Source organism: Galleria mellonella, unplaced genomic scaffold (assembly GCF_026898425.1).
Source record: "Galleria mellonella isolate WM207_F2 unplaced genomic scaffold, CSIRO_AGI_GalMel_v1 utg213, whole genome shotgun sequence".
Taxonomy (NCBI): Eukaryota; Metazoa; Arthropoda; class Insecta; order Lepidoptera; family Pyralidae; genus Galleria; species Galleria mellonella.
Genome location: NW_026442039.1, coordinates 1,936,019 through 1,960,172, shown reverse-complemented (window position 1 = coordinate 1,960,172; position 24,154 = coordinate 1,936,019). Strand labels below are relative to the sequence as shown.

Sequence of the window (24,154 nt, the reverse complement as noted above, 5' to 3'; positions counted from 1 at the left end):
GTAACATGGGGTGAATTTTTCTTCCAAAAAAAAAACCATAAGGAACCGGTGAGGTTCGCTAGTTGTAAATACAGCATCATATAAACCGTTAATTGCTCACTCCTGAACATAAACTTCCTTCAAAAAGAAGGATTTTACTAGTAGTTGCCACGCAAATTTAAAATTATTTAATTGTTGTTACATAGGTACATGCCTATTTTACATAGAAAATACTGAGACTACAACAGACATCCTCATAACTGCAAATGTTTGTATATGTTTGAAATTTATTTTTGAACCTCTATTTTTTACAATTTATACCAAATATCGTACATGTATATACCATGTAACCAACAAATATTACCCTACTTTTATTAGCAGTCGAATAAAAGTGTAATTTGAAGTAGAATACAATGCAACAATAACAAAATTCGAATATTATTTGCAAAACAATGTGAGGTAACGGCTCTATGAGCACATATGGCAAGGACTCATTAACGCCGTTGCAATGCAACGGTGCATCCCTGTACGCCGACTGCTGCCACAATCCAGGTCTTAACGAAAGGTAATTTAACAGCTGCAAACGCATATGGCCGATTATTAGCAACATACACGGAGCGTGGAGTATGATACGTCAAGTGCAAAGGGGGTTCCGTTGAATATCTTTTTAGGTTTTTAATACGATTTAAAACTGCACCCTACAAGCTGATTGCAGCCACAATTTAGGTCTCAATGAAAGGTAATAATATAAGAGATGTAAATATGCGCGTATAATTACTTATACTGGTATATCTATACGTACTTGTATATAGAGCGTTGCAATTGTTGTATCAGCTGTTTATTATCCATTGCTGAACATAGCCTCCCCCATAAGGGGGTTTTTGCTAGTAGTTGCCACGCTTGGCCAACGTGTCGGCAACCGCAGTTTAGCTTCTGGTGATATTTTAGGAGGGACACTGGTGCCCTTCCCTTTACCAGAGGCTTCCTTAGTCGCCTCTTACGACACCCACGGGAATGGAATGGGTGGCACATTGTGTGTCAAAGCCAACATGGTTAATTTACAATTTTCAAAGAGTTTCTGTCGAGTATCTTCAACATTTCGCGGTAAATAACTACATTCTGAACCTACGGTAGAATCAAAAAACATTAGTATTCAAAAATACTTATGTCTATCTAAATAAAGATTATCTATTCTATTCAAGTACTAGTCGCTCCTGTGTAATGAGAGATCAGTTCAAAACACTGTAAGTACCTATTGTATTTATTAATCCTGTTCAGAATAATCAATATTTTCCAATAATTGTAAAATACATAATTCATTCAACAGCTCACAAAGTATGTTCAAAGTTAAATACTACTAATTTAATAGTACGTAGAATAAGAATATTCTTTATTGATTATCAATATAATCAATAAAGAATAAAGATATGTAGTAAATGACTCTATCATAAGATACGTTTTTTTGTGCACACATAAGAAATAAAAAGACGCCGGAAGTTCCTGCTCCATATCTGATGCAAGTAATAAATAAAATGTATTATCGGTTGACTAGATTCGTTTGCTTCTTGCATAGTCTCAATAGATTACATTGATAACAAGATATACCTACGCAAATTATATGTATGAACAATATGGTTGTTCATGTATGAAAAACTATAATAAATTTTATACAATACTAGCGACCAGACCCGGTTTCACAGGGGTAGATTGAATTTTCGAAAATTACTCACTGATAAATAAATCTCTATAGATGAAGTAATTTTTAAATACTTTTCGAGTTTTTCCATAATAAACAAACACTCAAATTTTTGAACAACAAGGTTTTTTCTTCTCAGATACGGAGCCCTAAAAATGGTCTGTTGTAATTTGTTTCCCATATTTAGTGGTTAGCTCAGTATAGGACCTATGTCCTATACAATAAATCCGATACCTAGTATGGACACTATCCGCATGTGCAATGCATCCATTGTTAGAATAAAAATTCAGTGCAATATGTGGCTTGGCGCCGAGTATCACCGACGTTCATTGCGCGGACACCTCGAGACGTGCAACGGCTGTTAATGATTAAAAAAATCCCAAAGGGAATAGACAATAGCATTTTGTCAGGTTGTTCGCATTTCGCTGAGCATTTTTTGAGCAAACGCAGATGATAGGTTCATCTGTATTGACCTGACGGACCTTGAAAAGGAAAATGTTTCTAATTTTACTTTTATTTCCTTTTTGAGTTATTTGACTGCTAGCTCCTTCTGTCTACTTAATTGTCTATTATAAATGTAAAAATGATTATTCGTGTTTGTTGATATATTAAACGCTAAACCAATTGTCATATTTGATATACACATAGTATTCACATATACAGGTTTTATAACCTAGTTCAGACAAAGATGTTTAAACTGATCCAAATGTACAAATGAATTCGTATCTACTTTTACTGTAATTTCCAGTGCTGAGTTTGTTACAATCGTGGTTATGCAATAAAGTTATTATTATTATTATTCACGATGGCTTAAGCTACTTTTTATTCCAAAGAATATGAAATATAAAGGAGATGAAACTAATTATCAACAATTGAAATAAATTCATCGATAAAAAATTAATTAATACAATATTTCTATAGTATATACATATTAAACTTGCTCTTACCCATGACTTCGATAGCATGTTTGAGATATGTTCACTGACTGGAATAAAAAGTAGCATATGGTCCAATATAGTATGTATATACGAAAATTCATAGTGATTGGTTAAACCGTTAAAGCACTATAAGGTAAGAAACAAACACTTCGCATTTATAATATTATAAGGAAATATCTATAATATACTCGTGTTATTACATTGAGTGTCGGTAATAATATCATGCTTTGATTTTAACGTTTATGTGATATCGCAATCTCCGTTTGTATCCCCGCTGGCGCACGTCACACAACTCAAATAAAACTTAGATGTAGTTATTGCCGTGAGGGATCAAACTTTTGAAAATAACAACGGTTAAATAAAAACTTTTGCAATAAATCAAGCGTAGGCGTAAAACTATGTAAAGATTAGTTTAAGAAACGTAAGATTACATGTAGTTTCTTATTTTTTATTAAGTGCAAGTTTGTAACATTAATAACTTAGTAGTTCGTTACCTGAACAGTGAACATATTACGGCAGGGAAAATTATTGTTCTAACTTTTTCACAATGCCTGGATACTGGGTACTGAATACTGTAACGCTGTTTTGTATGTTCCTTAGTAATTTACTTGTACATATTTATATATTAGTTTCTTAACTCGTTCTTAGATCTAATTTTTGTGATCTAAATAAAATATAGGTGTGATAGCGATTGTCAAATATTGATCGGTTGTGTAAATTTTAGTTAATTAAATTGGTTTGGTATACGAGAGAAATTAACACGATCATATCGGGCACAAATTTGATCCAAGATAATAATTCCCGCCAAATGGTAATATTTATACACAAGCCAGGGCCGGGTTTAGGGACGTGAACCATTATAACGCGACACATTAATTCAGAAGGTGGAACAATTGCGGCGGGCAGCTTCGTTAGACCGGCAGCGACACGTGTAATAAGATAAAGTAACACCCGCCGCCGTGCCCTGCTAGAACAAAGCTCTTCCGACGTCTAGGCTGCGAACAATACTTACATGTCCCCAACACTGTACTCGCCTATTTCAACCTCTATCTATTGTAAAATATATACATAAATAGATGATTTATTCTTCAAATAGTTACAAGAAATAATCACAGTGTGAAAACAATGGGCGACCTTATCGTTAAAAGCGATCTCTCTCTTTGGATGGATAGGAGTAATTCTTTATTTTATAATACACAGACTTTTTACTGCATATTTTGTCCTTTTAGAAGTGAATTTCGACAGATTTCGAACATTAACATTGTGAATGATTGACACTATGTAGGTCATATACGTCATATTAGGAACCTTTATACTTTGGCCAGTGAATTAATTGATCACACCATCAACTTCCTTTTACATATAGTTTTTAGCTGCAATTTTTTTTTTCCGCGTGATCAGGATAATGTTAATTATTAAAGCTAAAAAGTATTGTGTCCTTTCTTACACTAAATATTACGTATAAACCAAATTTTAAAGTTGGACATACGTTATTAAAGAAAACTATAAAAGCAAATCACTGAGCAGTGATTACTAAATTGTTTTGTTCCACAAGCCGTTTTTACATAGTAGATCCTTTCTCAGTTGCTAATATTTATTAATAATAATTTTTTAAACGACTTCCAAAAATATTCTTAATTTGTTTGATTTATTTTGTGGCAAAGTTACGCGACATCGTCATCAATTTGAAATTGATTTTCAAAAAACTTTTACAATTTAAGAATATATAGAAATTTCTTTTAAAAATAAGAATTCTAAACTTTAACTTTAAACCGTAGGTAATAGAGTTATTTAATTTCAATTTAAGTAGAAATTGCATCTCGTTAAACAACTTCATACTAGTAGGTATGTAATAAACCAAGGTAAATTCCTTGAAACTAGACATTTATATAAATCAAGTTATCTACTATATTAATAGAAATGTTTACTCTGACGTTACATTATAATTATCTCTGTGTAAACATAATATATAGGCTCTAGATCTAGATGATAAACATCATGAGTAAATTAATATTTTAATACAAAAATAGTTACAGCGGGGCACGATCATAGTCTTCGGAAATAAAAACACATGAAAGACATCATAGACATTACAGCATAATCTATAATGTTCATGGTGTTCACAGACGTCGGTCATAATTTTTTTTTTCTTGTGAATTATCAATTTATTTGAAATACAAATTGGTATAAAAAATACTCAATACCACTTAAAAATTAGATAAATTTTAGAAAAATAATTTGTAAGACCTTGTACGTTTTAAGATACTTGTTATGATTTATTCTCAATTTCGTTGAATTTCTTGGTAAAATTTCAATAAATTTTACCAATAATAGTATCCAACAAGAATAAGCAGGCAGGCATATTATATAGATGTTTATTACAATTCTGCAACCAACCACAAACCACGGGAGGCACATATTTAATGCTCGGGCTTATCTGAAACGAGGAAGGAGGGGGGGGGGGGCGGTACCTGGTACAATATCGAGCTTATCTTTCTACTAATGGCCTATATGTGAAAGGTGAATAGCTCCATCCGAACACAGCAAAGCAAGTAAGCCACTCGCGGACGGGGATAGATGACGCTTATTTCGTTAATATGATAAGCTCTCTACTCTTCCGCACGTCATAAATCCAACAAAAAAAGCAAAGTTATAGCTTTTAAAATCTATAACAAAATTATTAAAGAATAGTAAAGTTAAATTGTAAAAACATAAACTTTTAATACCATCATTTGTGATCCCGACTTCCTTTATAGCCAAAAAGATCTTGATATGTTTCAGACTTTGACATTTACAAAATCCCGATTTCTGCTCTTGCTTATTTTTTTTCTATGAAACTCTCACTATCAACAAAGATAGTAAATTTTGTCAATTAAAAATATCTCTAAATCTGAGGGCTAAATCCCGCTGATATTATAAATGTGAAAAATTTGTAAGGATGTTTGCAACTCAACTGCTCATGACTTTACCACTTTCTATCAGGTGGGCCGTTAGCTTGTTTGCCATTCTAAGTTGTATAAAAAAAAATCAATCGGAAAATCAACTTTTAAATCGCTAAATGGATTTAAATGAAATTTGTTGGACGGGAAGTTGTATCTTAACACATAAGACACTTTATATTCATGCGCACAAAAGCCGCGGATAACGACTAATATACACATAAAAGGAAACACACACACATAAAAGAAAACATATAAACAAAAAACAACACAAAAGAATTGATAACTTTGAAAGTCACTGAAAATAAATTAACTGAGCCCCATAATGGGGCACGGAAGAGACGACACCATTGTTATTTGAGATAACTCTCTCTTCAAAAATATTTAAATGTTATTGCGTATAAGGGGACCCCAATAGCAATTGACAACGTCAGGATGAAATGTAGGTCTATTGCCTATTTCGAATTACTTCCGCAATCCGAAAAGTATTGGGTTATGTCTCTAAATTGGTGGGTCGGGATATTTCGTCGTCATAAAACAGTATAAAATACGTACTATGCGCTTCGGTGGATTGGATATATGACAAAAAGTTACTTAAAACAGGCTCGTAATATTTAGGCTGAGCAAAAAGTGGTACGGGTATCGTGCTGCGGTCATCAATTATATGTTATTAGCCAGCGACCCGGTTGGGCTTCGGCTCGGTACAAATTCGTTTTTACATTGAGCTGATAGTCTACTATTTATATCCAATTTGAACTTACTATTATATTAAAAATCCATCAAGGAGCTTCAAAAACTAATAAATTTATATAGATATGATCCTATATATTTTATTATAATAATTACCCTTAGAAGTCGGAGTCTAGTTATCTACACCCAAATTGAGTGGTTATGAATTCGAATCGCATTTGCATACCATAACAATTCCTAAAGACGACACGTATGTTACATGAAATTTGAGCTAGTCAAATTTTACACCACAATGAAAACTAACTTTTTTTGTATACCAAACCCGGGATTACAGTCCTGGCCACTCATTGGAACTTTTAATCCTATTTGATAAAGACGAAAACAATTTAAAATCCATTATTTTTTAATAACTAGATTCGTTCATGATTGACCCTAAAGGTTGATAGAGAATGCTACTAGCATTAAGTTCGTCTTTTGTACCATATTTTCTTTTAATCAATGAAGTTATTTTAACAAAAAAATAATTTTGTTGTTACCAAAATTAACACCTCATGTCTAAATAAGCAACTTAGCAAATATACATGTCACAGTCTTTTAGTGTTTTAATGAGCTTAATTATTCAATTGATTAACTAATAAAAAACCAATCGATTGATTGTTTCGATTTATTACTAATTTAGATAGTATTTCTGCGATAAATTCAACATTACATACCTACCTTTTCATTAAATTCTACTGAAATATTATAGACCGCCTCACATTATACAATACAGTAACGTATTGAGCTTCCTTTTACAGTATATACCTATACGTGGCCACCCTGCATGTCGAGTATGTCACCAATGCCCATTACAATGAAACATGTTGGTCTAATTAATGGACACAGTCTATTATCGTCCGGAAGCCACGTGCTCTGGATACGTGTCGGCTGTGCTCAGATCTTCCGTCAATGCGTTTGCCAATGTTGCAATGAAATATAATGTACAAAGCAGGGATGATTTATGACTGTATTTTTTTCGAAAGGAGGTTCTCCTCATCATCTGTAAATTTTATAGGTACGTTATGCGATAAGATGACCAACTCTGAACAGATTTTAAAATGATACGCTTTTTTTCACAAACGATAGGGTTTATTCTTGTTTTAGTAGTTTTTATTTGCAAACAAAAAGAAATTGTAAATGAGACATTGTGTTCTAAATTCAAATATCCTTTGGCATAAACAAAAAAAAAAACAATATAAAAATCACATAATTATGAAATATGTCGTTAAACGAGCCGGACGGAGTTTAGATTTTCCTATATTCCTAGTACAACCCGATTTGGTATAAGCATATAAGGTAGGTTGTTTGATCGTTCGTAAATACGCTTGAAAAATACTTGCTTGCGAATTCTAATATACATAATTAACATAATATTATAATAGATTCTACCAAAATCTATAACAACAAATCACAAAATTGTATCAACTGTGAGGGCATTGTAAAATTTCATGTTGCAGATTTAAAAAACCAGAAAGCATATAAATAGACTATATTGGATCTATGTAACGGATAATCAAAAATACATTTGCAAAATTGTATTTTTTTTTTATTTTATTCTACGCAAACGCAAAAAAACACATCACATTCTAATCAGATTTCTGTCTAATATGATTCTGATATACGAATATACTCGTATTATGAAACTCTAATACTGCTTCAGTTACATTTCTATTTAATAATCCATGTTACTTCATACGAGTATGTAAGGGCTAAATTTCAAAAGCAATTTTAAAATTTCATACTCTCGCTATACCATTTTTCTTTAGTCTTGGCAAAAAAGACGTGCAACGTAGTTATTACCCGCGTTATAAGCGACAAGAAGCGCAATTCATTCCATATGCTGTCTGGCTGCCTAGGACACGGTCACAGTTAAAAGATAGCACCTGTCGCATACAATCGCGATTTGTCGTAAGTATATACTATATTTCAGATACTATTTTTTTTAATCGGTAAAAATGACATGGTGTATCCGCCTGCATTATCAGTATATACTGGTGGGGTACAAATGAGAGGTGATACAAAAAGGCAGGTCAGTTAGCCCATCATGACAAATTCGACAATAAATTAGTCACAATAGTTTCTAGGGGGAACCGTGTGAAGGGCGACCTGACAGTTTATATTGATGTGTATATTTAACTAAAATGAAAATAGATAAACAGATACAAATAAATACGTTAATATCAGATTATGTTATAAAAGTGATAATATTTTTTTTTATTTATTTATTTATTTAGGCACAGTAACAGTATTATCATTATATTTATTCGGTTATACATTTACAACCGAATTTAACTTTGACAATTATATGGCCTGGGATAAAGCTGGCTGGAGGAAGATGCATGAATTAATTGCACCGACAAGAGGAAACTCTTAAATGAAAAGAAGAAGAATTACTGTGTAAAAACAACAGGGAAAAATTAATTCGATTTAAAGATGTGTCATCAAAAGTAATAAATGGCAAAGATATCGCGTAACTACAAAAAATAAAAAAATACCTACAGATGAAATGAGAATATCGTTGATAAATAAAAAATAATGGGAACTTGATCACTTAGACCAAATTATTTTAATACGAAAAATGTGGGTCAGTATTCAGTACGACTAAAATCTAAGAAAATTGATATGAGGACAAAATAATTACCAAATTCAAACTATTTTCGCTCTACAATACTACAAGCCAGGATTTTAGGCACCTTATTATTTCCTTATTAACTAGTTTTCATTTTAAACTATCCCATGTATTAGTAGCTAATAAAATACTTGTAATGTTTTAACTTTTTATATAATATTATCGACTAATAAAACATTTTTTATGGTTATATTTTTTTATATTATCAATATTTATTGCTGTTTTTTTTAACAATTTTATTATAATAAATTTTAAGAACGTTTGTTTTTTAATCCCACTACTTATGTATACATTTTCGTGTATAATATAGTATATTTTATATGTGTGAATATACTTGTTATTTATATATAGTCGTATTTATTCGTTATTATATGTAATTTTAGGATATATATCAATAATTACTACTATCGCATGTGAGTATTCTGACACTTTCCTATGGTTGAATGGATAGAATGCTTTTAGCATTGAGTCCGCCATGTACACATATATGTAGTAATGAATAAATAAATAAATAGGTACTGTTCTATACAACGCCATATATTTTTATATAATTTTGCATAAATTAACAAGTTTATTAAATTTGTGTTGTTTATTTATATTAAATATTATTTGTTGATGACAGTACCTTATTAATTACCGGATTATACAGAAATAACAAATGGAACACATTTACCATATAATGTAAAAAACGAAGGCAGCAGTCTCACGCCCTATATTGATTAACTAAGTAACAAACTTCGAAACTATTTTAATGACTTACTATGCCCAAGTATGCTTTGTCTTACGAATGATATTTTGGAGGAACTCTCCTTCTAAAGAAATAACATTCAGGCAACAAAAACATTGCATTAGATTGATATGTAATTTGCAAAAAAAGAAACTAGTGTAAATTTCATTTTTAAAAATAATAACTTATTTATTCGTCATCATATTAGCCGTTAACTGTCCACTGTTAAACATAGGCTTCATCCTATTGGAAGCTATTGACAGTAGTTACTACGCTTGGTAGGCAGACTGGCAACTACAACTGGGCTTTGGTGATGTTTAAAGAGCGACGCTGCCCCCTCCACCATTACTCTTAATCGCCTCTAAGACACCCACAGAAAAGAAAGGGGTGGCCCATTCTAGGCCGGGATTGCACAGCTTTATCTAATATTGCAACTAAACTTCCAATATGATGCCATAAGAATACGTAATATGATCTTTGTAGTTATATTTTAAGTTCTTTTTTTGTAAATAACAGAATTACGTTTATAATTTCAACTATTATTATGTCAATAAAATTTATTTGTTGTTTTACTAATGTTAATTAAACATCTAAGTTGCATTTTTTCTATTTACATAGCATTTTACGAGTATTTTCATCCCACAAAAACAACTACAATCTTACTAAAGATTTTAAATTGAAAATAATAGAATACTGTGTAATGTGGTGTTCTAGTAACATATGACGACGTCGCAAGTTGACGTATACGAATTTTGCGGTCAGCTGGTTGTGTAATTGCGACAGGAGTTGGGCCGCAGCCGCAGACGGAAGGCGGCGAGGTATGGCTGCGTGACTGGCGCACCAGCCGGCACCTGAGTCCGACGCCTAATGGCCTGTCGCACGTCCATCCGCGGCAGTGATTGATCGACACACCCCCATGACGTGTGCACACACATCACTTACATTGCCTCCACGATATCGCGCGTAATCTATCAGAAATTCCAAAATTTGTGGCATTTCTTCAATGTTCACATTGATAATGTACTCGAACTATAGATACCTACATATGCATTCGAATTTTAAAATATACATATTACAAATTTTCAAGCTGTGCTTTTTCCACACTATTTTAACATAAGGGAAATCGTATAAAACTATACGTGATGCCGAAAAAAACCGTGCGAATGTAATAACATTTAATAAGTGGATGAAATCAATGAAAGCCCTTTAAAATATTGAAGTCAATTGAACCGACTGAAAGAGTACTTCGTCTCAGCTAAAAAGAACGTTTATGTAAATAATAAACAAAATCTCATTATTTTCTTGGTATGCAATACTACTGAATCCGGTTTTTATTAACAAACTTTTAAGAATTTCCCAAAAAAATTACGTAAATATACTTTAGGATATTACTTATAACGATAAAGGAAACGGGCCACTTTGAACTTCGAACATAAAAAATTCTGTGATATTTTATTATTCATTTACTTTTTCCGACTGTCAGACGATAATGTTCTGCATAGGTATACTACTTATTAGTACGAGTATGTTGTTGCATAAATAGTTGCAATTTTATCAAATGACTTATCATTCGATTCATATTAAAAAACGATTGATCGAACGACGACGAAAATGATTTTTCCAAATCAGTTTACAACTGACAAAATTATGAGGTAAAAAAAATCACAAAAAAAAATTATACTGAACGAATTGAGAACCTCCTTCTTTTTGAAGTCGGTTGAAACGTAATTTGTATTCTTAAGTAGATGCTTATTATGGGGAATTCAATCATTTAAAAGTACTAGAAAGATCTCAGCGAACACAGAAGTGGATTTAATTTATAAATCTCATCCAATTTATATCAAGTCCCAATTTCCAGACTGAATGTGTTAGGTATTTCAGTTTAGCAAGATAAACAAATCCAGAACGCCTTCTGCAATAACAAGCCCAAGTTGTTCGAGTGGAAGTGATCAATTTTCTCAACAATTTCACCGTCATCTTGAATCTTTTCAGAGGCACAAAACATTTAGCCAATTCAGCGCACAGGGGCCGACCCGTGATAATAGAGCCTGCTGGGAGGGACAGTCATCGCAAACATAAGCCATTAGCGTATTGTTAGCGCCTTTTCAGTTATGTTCTCCATTTTTTGGAGTTTTTTCCGTGAAATACCTTCCGAGTGCCAAGAAGTAAATCACGTAGTATTTTAATATAACATAGTACAACTACCTACTACAAATACGTTCCAAATATTGTATCAAATTAAAAGCAATTTAATACAAGTTCCAGATATCAGTCAGTTTGTTAAGGTTCAAATAGTGAAATACAAAATTTACACAATTCTATGTATGTAAACTGTATATCAAAATGTAGATAGACTATCACTAGATATAATAGATTTATCGAATACAAAGTTAGTAAACACTCGTTGAATGTACAAAGATTATCTACCAAATGTTATTTCTAGACGTTCACGTACATTGCGGTCGTGAAGACTAAACAAGCATGTAGGTGTGCAGCCGCAAACTCATGAACAGCTCGCGTGCGGTAGACAGACGATAGCGGGCGTGAAGCCGGCCATTCTCCCCGGAACAAAGCTCTCCTGATCTAATCAACGCAACAATACACCCCGGATAACTCCGCAATTGAGCTGGAAAATAAACCGTCCACCGCCGCCCACGCCAACACACTCAATATTTAAAATTACAAACAATATTACACGGCATGGATACAAACGAGTCCATTGTAGACCGTGTGCACTCGACAGCTGTTTTAGATAACGTGCGACCTCCCTAGAATAAAACGCTCCATGAACAATTACATCAACAATGAGATCATAAACACATGCCACATATCTGCACAGATTTAAAATTCACATATTACAAAAAATAGTTGATAATATCATATCATAAACACTAAGAAATCAGCTCGACACTAAACCTCAAAAGGCGTGAAATGGTAAAGTGGAATGGAGTTGATAAATCAAACTACAGATAATTTATCTTATATATTATTTATTTTATCCAAATATAATTCAGTTAAATATATTGAATAAGTAAGAAATATATATATATATATATATATATATATATATATATATATATATATGCAAATTTAAAGGCACAAATTACAAATGTATAATAGAAGATAAAATTAATGTATCTTGCGTAATATCAAATTTTCTTTTAGTCTGAATATAAATATTAACTATTAATCTATCCAAAGTTAATAAGAATATATTTGCAGAAGAAATTGGATTTCGAAAATTGAAATTGCCAAATGGAAAGCAGTTCCTTAACAAACACAGAAATAGGTATCTCCTTTTTATTTATTCCCTTCAATAGCTTTGATCTTTGGCCCTTTGGAAAACGCCACTCAAGATTCACAGAATACGTAAGTAAATGCTTTTCTTCTATTTAAACCTTTTCGCGGGATATTTTTTGGAATAAATCTCAATAATTATTATTTCGTAATACATTAGTTTAGCCACAAAACTAAAACGTAAATAAATTTATGACGAATCCTTAATTAAAATCATTTAAGACAAATCAGTACTTTAAAAGTATCGAGTAGTATAGTAAGTAAAGAATACTTAATTTATAAACATTTTTACGTACACGTATACAACCCTTTATTTAAAATTACAGACAAGTTCCCTCTAATTAACATCTCTTTCATATAGGTGCACACGTCGACAGAATTGATTGTTAATCAGTATGAACTTTTAATTTGTATATATTTATATTTTTTCAACAATCAATAAAATTGATATTTGACTCTATTTATCTCTACCGAAACTGAGTATTTTACCTATGTTTTTCAACACAAATGTCATGCTATAATTTGTCCCAATAAAGCAAACGGAATTTGAAAGATCTTGAATATCTGTTACTTCATTTATAACGTATTACGAGGTATTACAAAATTATCTCGTATTACCTTTTCTTTCTATGATATATACATACATTATTATACTTACATATGATATGTCTTACAATAATATGACATAAATTAATTTAGTTTTATTTAATATATACGCCAGTTTTATTTTTTTTCATTTTGTGAAAAGTTATAAAACGACTATTAACAAGACCTCTTGCTTATTATACTATTTTATTAACAGTTTCTGTATCAGCTATTGAACTATACAAAGCATTTTAAAATAACGACAGGCTTGATCGAAGCGGCAAGCATAACTTTATACGGGATAGTCGACCGTGGGCGACAGCCGTGCAAGATAAAACGCGCCCTCAGGAACAAAGCGCTGTCCGATATAATCAACTCGTCAATATATCGGATATCTAGGTGACCTATTTAGATATCACTAGAAACGTAATAAAACAATTACAGCCATAAATTATACTATAATGTTAGTTGCATAATTACATTTTTTATTATTAATATCAACTCTCATTAATTTCTAAAACAATAATGTTCCAGTATGATTTTGGAATAATAAAATCTTTGAAAATGTATATCACTTCTAGCTTACAAGTAAAAATCAAGTAATCTGGCATCATAATTGGTATCATATTAAACATTTATTGATATAAAGATATGGAATAATCCTTTGACCGCTCCGGGTTTACTAGCGAGGCCTGCCAAAATGTCCAATATAACAACAACAGGGTCGAGTGTGACTGACAAGCACGGGAGATAATGTGCTCCCTGCCGAAACAATGCGACGGTGCCTGATTTAATCAACGATGCTATACAGGGATCCAGAGTAAGCACTCAGACAACTCACTCAAGAAACGTGACGTTAATTTGAAGCTTGTACACCCGAATAATAAATCATGTACTCGTATATGAGTACTAATAAAACGAACAGAACACGGATCGAATTTGTAATTTAAATGACGTATCCGATGGTATCACATTAGGTTTTTTAAAACAAATTTTCCAATATGGCATCATATATAAATTCTTAATAATATTATAAATGTGATAGTAGGTGTATCGGAATCGTTCCTTATGTCATGTCCCCCATGACATAAGGAACGATTTCCTGTTTGGAGACTGATGGTAATGCAGATATTTCCTCGTTGAATATAAATTGTAAAAATTGTAAATTGTACCTATATTCAGCAGTGGACAGTTAACGGCTGATTCGATGATGATGACGAAAATTAGTTTGTTTGTTACTTTTTAGCACCTTAACGGCTTAACTAATTACTATGATATGTGTATTATATAGAATGGAAAAGGATATAGGCTACTTTTTATCTCGTTTAATGAACATATCCCGGTTATGCGGACAAAATAACGTGTAAAAGCTAGTATACAAATAAAGTATAAACTATTTTCACAATTAGAATAAGTCATCTTGATTATTAAGTAGAATGTTTCAGAAAAATAGGTTTAATTTTACGAATGAGGTCAATTAAAGAAATTCATAACCGACATGGGCCAGGATTTTCTGCGCTACGCTAATAAATGTTGCGTTATCTGGTTTTGCATAGTATCAAGTGTTCTAAAGAGAAGCAGGTCGCGAACCAGTTGATGTAATTACATTGTCGAGCATTTACTCAAATTTATTAATTTTGTTGCAATAAGACTTGAAATTAATATTTAGTAAGTATGCGATTATCTTTTATAACACTAACGAGTCACCTCGGCTTCTAATGACTATTTGAAAACAAAGTATATCCTATGCCGCTCCCTGATAATGTAGCTTTTTATAGAAGAAAGAATTTTTAAAATCAGTTAATTATTTCTTAAGTTTATCTATTACAAACAAAAAATCAAATCTTTCGTCTTTTGAATATTAGTTTTCTTTTAATGGATGATGATGGAATAGTAACCCCGCCTGCACTATCGGTATACACTGACGGGGCACCAGTGAGTGATGATAGTTGAGGATGAAAAGACAGGTCAGTTAGCCTATCGTGATGAATACACTTGGAATTCAGCACGATGCTTTTCAGGGAGGACCACGTAGAAGTCGACTTGGTTGAGTATATTGCTAGCAATGGGGACTAATCACCTCATTACTAACAACTAACCTCTTTCTATAAACTTGAACATTGTTTTGTTTCGCGTGCCGGTGTATGCGCGTATGTCAGAGAGGATATCTGCTGTCGCCGCCTTGGAACTCTTGAAGGTACGGACCTGTCTATTTTATGGCTACGCGTAGACTGCAATGACCATCCTCGCGTCTATGCATGCCTATACAGGTCCCACAGCGGTAACATCGAAACCGACCAACTCATTGAGCACGTCCAAATGGCTACAGATTCCCTGCTCGAACAGATTCCTTCCGCTGAAGTCGTGATTCTTGGCGATTTTAATGCCCACCATACCGAATGGCTTGGTTCACGTACAACCGACTATGCGGGAAGATCTGTTCATGACTTTGCTTTGGCTTATGGTCTGACGCAGCTTGTTTCCTCGCCTACGCGAATACCTGATGTGTTGGACCATTCACCTTCACTGTTGGACCTTCTGCTGACCACCCACCCAGACAACTATGTGATTTCCGTCGAAGCTCCGCTTGGATCGTCGGATCACAGTCTGGTGCGGAGCGAGGTGCCTCTCATGAGTCCGATTCCACCACGTTCCACGGGTAGACATCGTGTTTGGCACTACAGGTCAGCAGACTGGGATGAGATGCGGATTTTTTTCGCATCTTACCCATGGAGGCAGGTTTGCTTCACACTGGATGATCCCGACGCCATTGCCAATTCCATTGCTGATGTGGTGCTTCAGGGAATGGAATTATTTATTCCTAACTCTGTGGTGCCCGTCGGCGGGAAATCCCAGCCCTGGTATGGAGCCTCTTGTAGAACAGCATCTCGTCTGAAACAGGAGTGCTTCCTAACCTGGGCTAAAGGTGTGGCGTCGCGAGATCCTAACACCAGTGCTCTTAAAAAGAAGTATAACTCTGCCTCTAGGTCTTTCAAAAGAGTTATAGCCACAGCGAAGTCAGAGCATATTAGTAGAATTGGCAAGAGATTGGCTAGTTTGCCCTCTGGAACTCGAGCTTTCTGGTCTCTTGCCAAAGCTGCACAAGGGAATTTCTGTAAGTCATCTTTTCCACCATTGCGCAGGGAGGATGACTCGTTGGCCCAGAACGCTAAGGAAAAGGCCGATCTTCTTGGATCCATCTTTGCGTTAAACTCGACATTGGATGACGGGGAGAAATCACCACCGACCATCACGTGTTGTAGGAGCTCTATGCCTGACATTAAATTCACGCATAGCTCAGTGCGTAGAGCACTTTTCTCCCTCGAAATCCATAAGTCGAGTGGGCCCGATGGTATTCCTCCAATTGTGCTTAGGACGTGCGCTCCAGAGTTAGCTCCGGTTCTTACGCGTCTTTTTCGGCTTAGCTACTCATCGGGCATAGTCCCAAAGTTTTGGAAGACTGCTCTGGTGCATCCGATCCCTAAAAAGGGAGATCGCTCAGATCCAGCTAACTATAGGCCCATAGCTATCACTTCCTTATTCTCGAAGGTTATGGAATCCATCATTAACCGTCAACTGCTCCGGTACCTAGAAGAACACCAGCTGATCTGTGATCGCCAGTACGGCTTTCGACAGGGACGTTCGGCCGGTGATCTTTTAGCTTACTTAACACACCGATGGGCAGTGGCTATCGAGAGTAAGGGAGAGGCCTTAGCAGTTAGTCTGGATATCGCGAAGGCCTTTGATCGGGTGTGGCATAGAGCGCTGCTTTCAAAGCTACCTTCATTTGGGTTGCCTGCGAGACTGTGCATTTGGGTTGCCAGTTTTCTCAAGGAACGTAGCATTAAGGTCGTAGTCGACGGAGCATGCTCTGATTTAAAACCTTTGAATGCTGGTGTCCCGCAAGGCTGTGTACTATCTCCGACTCTGTTTCTTCTGCATATCAATGATATGTTACAGATAAGTAATATTCATTGCTATGCAGACGACAGTACAGGAGATACATTATATACCGGTCATGCAAAGATCTCGCGGGCACATACCGATGAGTGCCGGAATAGACTTGTGTCTGAAATCGAAACTTCACTCCATCAAGTTTCGATCTGGGGTGAACAAAATCTTGTCCAATTTAACCCCAAAAAGACACAAGTCTGCGCGTTTACCGCAAAAAAGACGCCGTTTGTCGTATCTCCTCACTTTCAGGGCACTTCCCTTGATAAAAAGTCGAGTCTAGGAATTCTGGGCGTTGATATATCTTGCGACGTCCAGTTTTGCGGTCATCTGGAGGAGAAGGCTAAGATAGCTTCCAAGAAGTTAGGAGTGCTCAATAGGGTGAGACGATATTTCATGCCAGAACACCGCCTGAAATTATATAAAGCCCAAGTCAGGCCGCATATGGAATACTGTTCTCACCTGTGGGCAGGAGCGCCACAGTACCAACTCCTTCCGTTAGACCGCATTCAAAGTCGGGCGGCTCGAATTATCGATAGTCAACGCCTTACTGTCCGACTTGATCCACTGAAGCTGCGCAGAGATATTGCATCTCTGTGCATCTTCTACCGAATTTATCATGGGGAGTGTTCTGAGGAATTGTTCGGATTGATACCTGCTGCTGATTTTCACCACCGTACAACCCGCCACAAACTAAAGTTTCATCCCAATCATCTGGACGAGTGGCGGTCTTCCACCGTGCGTTTTTCAAGGCACTTTCTTCCACGCACAACCATTCTTTGGAATCAACTTCCAGCAGCAGTATTTCCGAACCGATACGACAACATAACCTTCAAGAAAAGAGTATATTCCTTTTTAAAAGGCCGGCAGCACACCTGCAATGCCGCTGGTGTTGTGGGTGATCATGGGCGGCGGTAGTCACTTACCATCAGGTGAGCCGCATGCTCGTTTGCCCCCTGTGTTGTAAAAAAAAAAAAAAAAAAAACTAACAATCCCTCCCCCTAGAATATTAGTTTTTTTTTAATGGGTGTCAATAGAATGGCATCCCATCCGCGCTATCGGTATACACCGGCGGGGCTCCAGTGAAGGATGATAGGTGAGGATGAAGTAGGTCAGTTAGCTCATCGTGACGAATTCAACAAGAACTGTGTCGACCTAATATTGCTAGCATAGCTGTCAAACTCCATTGCTAACAATCCCCCCAGAATGTTAGTTTAGATGAACAATAGCTGTACAGTTACTGGCGGAATGAAAATTGACAAGAAGATTGTGGTGGAAACTATTAAATTAAATACAGGCTAGAAAATATAAATAGAAAAAGATTAAATTCATTCCTAAAACTAACTACTAACAAGTAGAATTTGCTCAGCAGTTGTTTATTAAACTTCTTCAATACTAAAAAAAATATGGAAGAAGACGGAATTAAACGCCATTGATTTCAATAAATTAAGGTTGTGTTCCACAAAATAAAAATCGACTTCAATCGTGGCAAAATCAATTATTGTGATTTAAAAACTACGGATTTTGATACAATTTCTATAAAACCAATTTGTAAGTAAGGTTTACAACTGACGGAGATAAAAAAAAATAGAACCGGTTTGAGAACTCCATTCTTTTTGAAGTCGGTTGAAAAGAATTATTAATATCTATTTACAATAAGAAATAACGTAACATACAAAAATATGCAGATAAATTTATAAACCCTCCTTTTTTAATAAAACTAAATTGAAATTTGGCAAGATTATAACTAAAAATAAAAATAAAACAAAATAAAAAACTTAAAAGAGCTTACGATAAAAATTTCCATTATGTTACACAATCTGTGAAATTTAAATTAACATTTAAAACTGATCTTATAAAATAGCAAGGTAAATATTCAAAAACGTCCAGTTGGTAGTTGGTGTCATAAGCGAGCCATAAAGTAAAATGTTTAGGGCGTCATTGCGAGAAGAGCTAGCAATTGAGACATCGTATTGTTTGGCGGGCGCGGGAAGTAACGAGCGCGCAACTTGCTTAATGCAAGCAACAATTATGAGTATCAACACTATGGGTGACGCTCCCCTTTACCGAAATTACCTTATTTCATCACTTTATTATACTTGTACGGAGGCTTTATAGTTTATGGAGCGGTGGGCGAAAGGAAATAAAGCCTGAGAGGTGGGAGCAACGAGTGCAATGAAATGACGCCGTAAATATCACATCACTTATATATATCGAACATAATATTTTAACGAAAGTAGTAATAATGGTGAAGTTATTTGGAAGGTAATCTAAACTAATTACATCAGGTAATGGTGCACGGAATTATAACAATAAGTCATACGTAATTTTTCATTTTAATGGATCTATGTATATTTTATTTATCTAGAGTATTGATCCACAAGTCCATATACTCGAAATTATATATACAAATTATTCAATTTAAAAAAAATACCACAAATGAGTAGAATCAAAAATCTAGTTTCCATTTTTGTGAATGGTTTTTTTTTTGCAGTTTAGAGTGACAAAGACGCTATGGTATGGTACTGTAATTGAAAGAAAGTGATAACTGTCGCCTATAGACATGAACAGCACTATTACATAATATCACACATATCACATACATTACATTTATGGTCATGTAATTTCACTACCTATGGGGGATCTTCAAACTGAAATACAGCCCATGCAAAGATAAGTGCTTCACAACAAAAATACGAGTGTGACAGAGGTACACAAGCAGATGACTTTTGTATGTACAAAATTCCTCTGAAAATTCTACATAATGTAAGAATGACTATCGTTCACATCAGGATAATTGTATGTTCTTAGTGTTTTTTGTTATAATATTTAATTATAATATTTATTTCAGAATTGAATAAATTTTTTTTTTTTATAAAAACCATATAAATATTGCACTAAGCGGTTTTTTTACATGATAATTTTATTGTAAAAGACATCAATATATTATTAACAATAAATAGCAAAGTATAAAAAGCCAAAATTGGTCATATTTGAATATTGTATGACCATGCTGTAGTTATTCATTTGCCAGTATAAGAGGCTTGAAATAAAAAAAATTGCAGTAAAAGTATTGTAAACATTTAATGAGCACTATTTAGTATTTCATTAGTTAAAGATATATTAAGCAATATTCTTTAGCCACTACTTCATTATTATTTAATAAAAAAAAGTATGAAATAAATTATTTAAGAAAACTTTTAAGTGGTTGGAGATTTTTTACAACAGAATCCAGTGATCCCATTGCTTAAAACACCTTCCTTGGTGTAAAGTGCGGTTGATCCCTGGAGAATTTTTCTAAATCAGCCAACTAACCTTAAAGAATTAAACTATCATGCCTCACAAGGGCCATAATTCAATATAGGTCTAATATATTATTAGAATATTTTTCATCTGTATGAAAACAGAATATAAATATAATAAATCACTGCTCCTTTTCAATCTCTTTCTAGTTTGTTACATTTCAACTTTCAGGTTTAGTAAACATTAATAAGGTTAAGTGATTCTTAGTACAATTATTTAATGATAAATATAATGTAATATAATCTCAATCTAAGAACATTAGGAAATCTTTGCACAATATATATTGAAAGGTACATGAAAAGGAAATAAACTACAACAAGCTGTCTGACTAGTATGGTAATAAAACATCAAAATCTTCACCCATAAAGGAAAAAACCCATGATAAGTATTGAAATATCCATAGATTGTTATGGATGGCTGGACGATACAGAATAAATTTTATATTCAGTAGAATACAGAATTTATTCTGTATATATACTGATAACTTACTATTGAATTTAACAAAAATAAATGTAATATAATTATTTATGTCAGCTATACTCATGTTAAAAAAATTAGGGATTTCCGACTAGTTTCAAACTCAATAGAAGTCTCTATTAATGAGCATGGTTCAAAGCTGTGTTGCTAGTTATTATTCAACAATAGCATAATTAATATTAAACTTTCCCATTGTTTATAAATATCTTAAAACATAAATTTCAGGTATATAGGTACTATTTACCTGTACTTTTGTTGTGTGTTAAGTGTCGATTGTTAGTTTAAAACGACATAATTATTAATAGATATATATTTAATCTTCATAATTTGATTTCGTTTATATATTTAATTAATACTCTTTCACAAATTACAATACTCATAAAACTAATACATTTCACAGAATCACAAAAAAAAATTCAACAATCCCATGATGATCCGTACCTGACCCAAAGGTCCTCATGATACTTGCGGCATTTCCGCGGTGGATTGCCAGAGATATCCTTTGAGCCAGACATAAATTAATAGATATGAGAATAAATTTAATATAATAAAGGTTTCATAAATATCCAATTATTAATTAATAGGTGATTACGTTGTTTTTTACTATATTAATTAAAGATATTGAATAACAAAAAAATACAGTCATAATCAAATAATATAATAAACATAATAATGTCATTATTATGTCACTTAGAACCCTAAGGGTTTTTTCACTGACCAAATCCTTACTAAGTAATAATACATGAGCTACTATTAATTCCACAATCAAAATATCCTGGTCATACTGAAAAGTCATGAGTACAATCTGGTATACAGCCTAGGTAATCGAAGCTAGTGGCAATTTTTTTAGATACTTTGTCTTACAAGCAATCTGCATTCTGTGACATAATTAACAAGTTTCCATTTTCTTAGAGTAAGAATTTATATATTTGCTTCTATCTATTATGCATTATCTAAAATATACTGTAAACACCGCAAAACTTTAATAGATATAATATTTATTACTTGATAAAAAGTGTTAATAGAAATTTGTAATAATTCTTTTCAAGAGTTGAATAGCATCTAATGGCAATTATACAACAAAAAGCCTGTGATATAAAAATAAATATACATAACTAATTTATATTCTTTTATTTATACTGTTTACAGAGATGTAAACACTATACGTACTTTTCACAAACAAAAACAACTAGACATATGTATCAGTTTCTACGTTAAAACCATGATTATTTTTACCGAAGTAAACTTATTCAATTGGAAAGTTAATTTACAACATTGTTAGGTATTAATATAGAAGAATACAAAAAGTTTTTAAAAGTAAAGCATAGTAAATCTATTTTCATACCAGGACACTGGACGACAGAGGCGCCGCAAAGGTTACAAAGCACAAACACAGATTGCAATATTAATTATATAAATGGCCTGATAAGTATATATTTAACTTTATTTAGGAAACATCACAACTTCACAGTTTAACACTGGCCACATATATTAATGCAATCCCGTCATAAATAATTGAATAAACCAAAAATTCAACTCCAAAAGTCCAAAGAAACCAAGCAAACTTCAACCTATAGTCACAGATTAGAAAGACTATGTATAAGTTCAGTTTGACACCACAGATCATAGAGATAATCTACTGTCAATAGTGTCAGTATAACTCTATTCCGAAATCTTTGGTATAACTATGGTGTCAAATGCCACTTCATTGTTTTTAATTTAATTAACATTTAAATGAAAATACAAGTGTTTAATTTTATAATTACAATACATTGCATTTTTTTTGTAAAACAATCTTTAGATATGGTAATATGGCACATCAAAATATTTAAAAAATAATCTTATCCTTTGAAGACAAAGTACTAGAGACTACTCTAAAGAAAAGACGCAAGAAATAAAAAATAGTAGCTTTTTTTATGGAATTTAAATTGGCAAACAATCTGATAGTCCACCATATGGAAAATGTTAACTATCATCTATAGAATTAGACATAAACATTTAATAATGAAGATTATTTGTTTACATGTGTGCATTTAGTCCAATTTATATTTTTCGTATGGTCTAATATAGCTACAACATAATTGTTAATGTGTTTCTTTTATTTATTTTTTTACAAGAGGAAAATTATACAAAAGTCGTCTGCTTCGTTACTTTACCCTATTCGAATTCCTACCATAAAGTAATTGTTTGTATGTCTTTGTTTCGGTTTGAAAGGTGGGATGTGGTAATGAAATTACAGGGTACATAGGCTTGACACTTTAGGCATTAGTTCTCAGGAACGGCAACGCGTGAAATATATCATAGACGACACAATATACTTTGTTATGTTCATATTACTGTTTATGTCGTTGAAAGAGGTGATATAGAATTGCTGACGAGCGTATATTATGAAATAAGAATAAAATGACATCACTGAGCAAAAAAGTTAATAAAATAAATTACTGTTTTAACTGCGAGGAGGATTAGTAAGATACCTATTTATTTTGAACGGGTAATATAAAATATTAACTAATCTTATTATTTAGTAATGTAAACATCAGTTTTTTGCTACCTATTCTAAATATCATAAACAAAAATTAAATTGAAATCTAAATTGAATTGGCTACTTGATTAAATATGTTATGTATGTGGAAAAAAAAAATCGCAGGTACTATCCTTAATCTGAGGACGTAAGCAGCATTAGATATGATCAAAAACAATTTGTATGGAATCTATGTAACTATTTTGAAATTAAAATGTATAATTTGAAAATTCTACATTATTGTTCGCGACATTGTAATCATTTGTATAGTTATAGCGATATTTTATAGTTATTTGTTAGCATAAATCATTAGTTTTTTAATCGTTTTAAATTGTTAATTTTACATAGATTTTTTATTATGTATCTATAGCTCGTAAGTTGAA

General features: G+C 33.1%; 1 protein-coding gene across 1 annotated transcript in view; it reads right to left on the bottom strand.

Moving 5' to 3' along the window:
• LOC113511971 (bifunctional heparan sulfate N-deacetylase/N-sulfotransferase) overlaps positions 1-22,850 on the bottom strand; it is a 137,888-nt gene extending 115,038 nt beyond the window's left edge. The window contains exon 1 of the mRNA XM_026895716.3: positions 22,596-22,850. The gene's annotated coding sequence lies outside the window, so the exon portion shown is untranslated. The remainder of the gene's footprint in view (positions 1-22,595) is intronic.
• Positions 22,851-24,154: the final 1,304 nt, after the last annotated feature.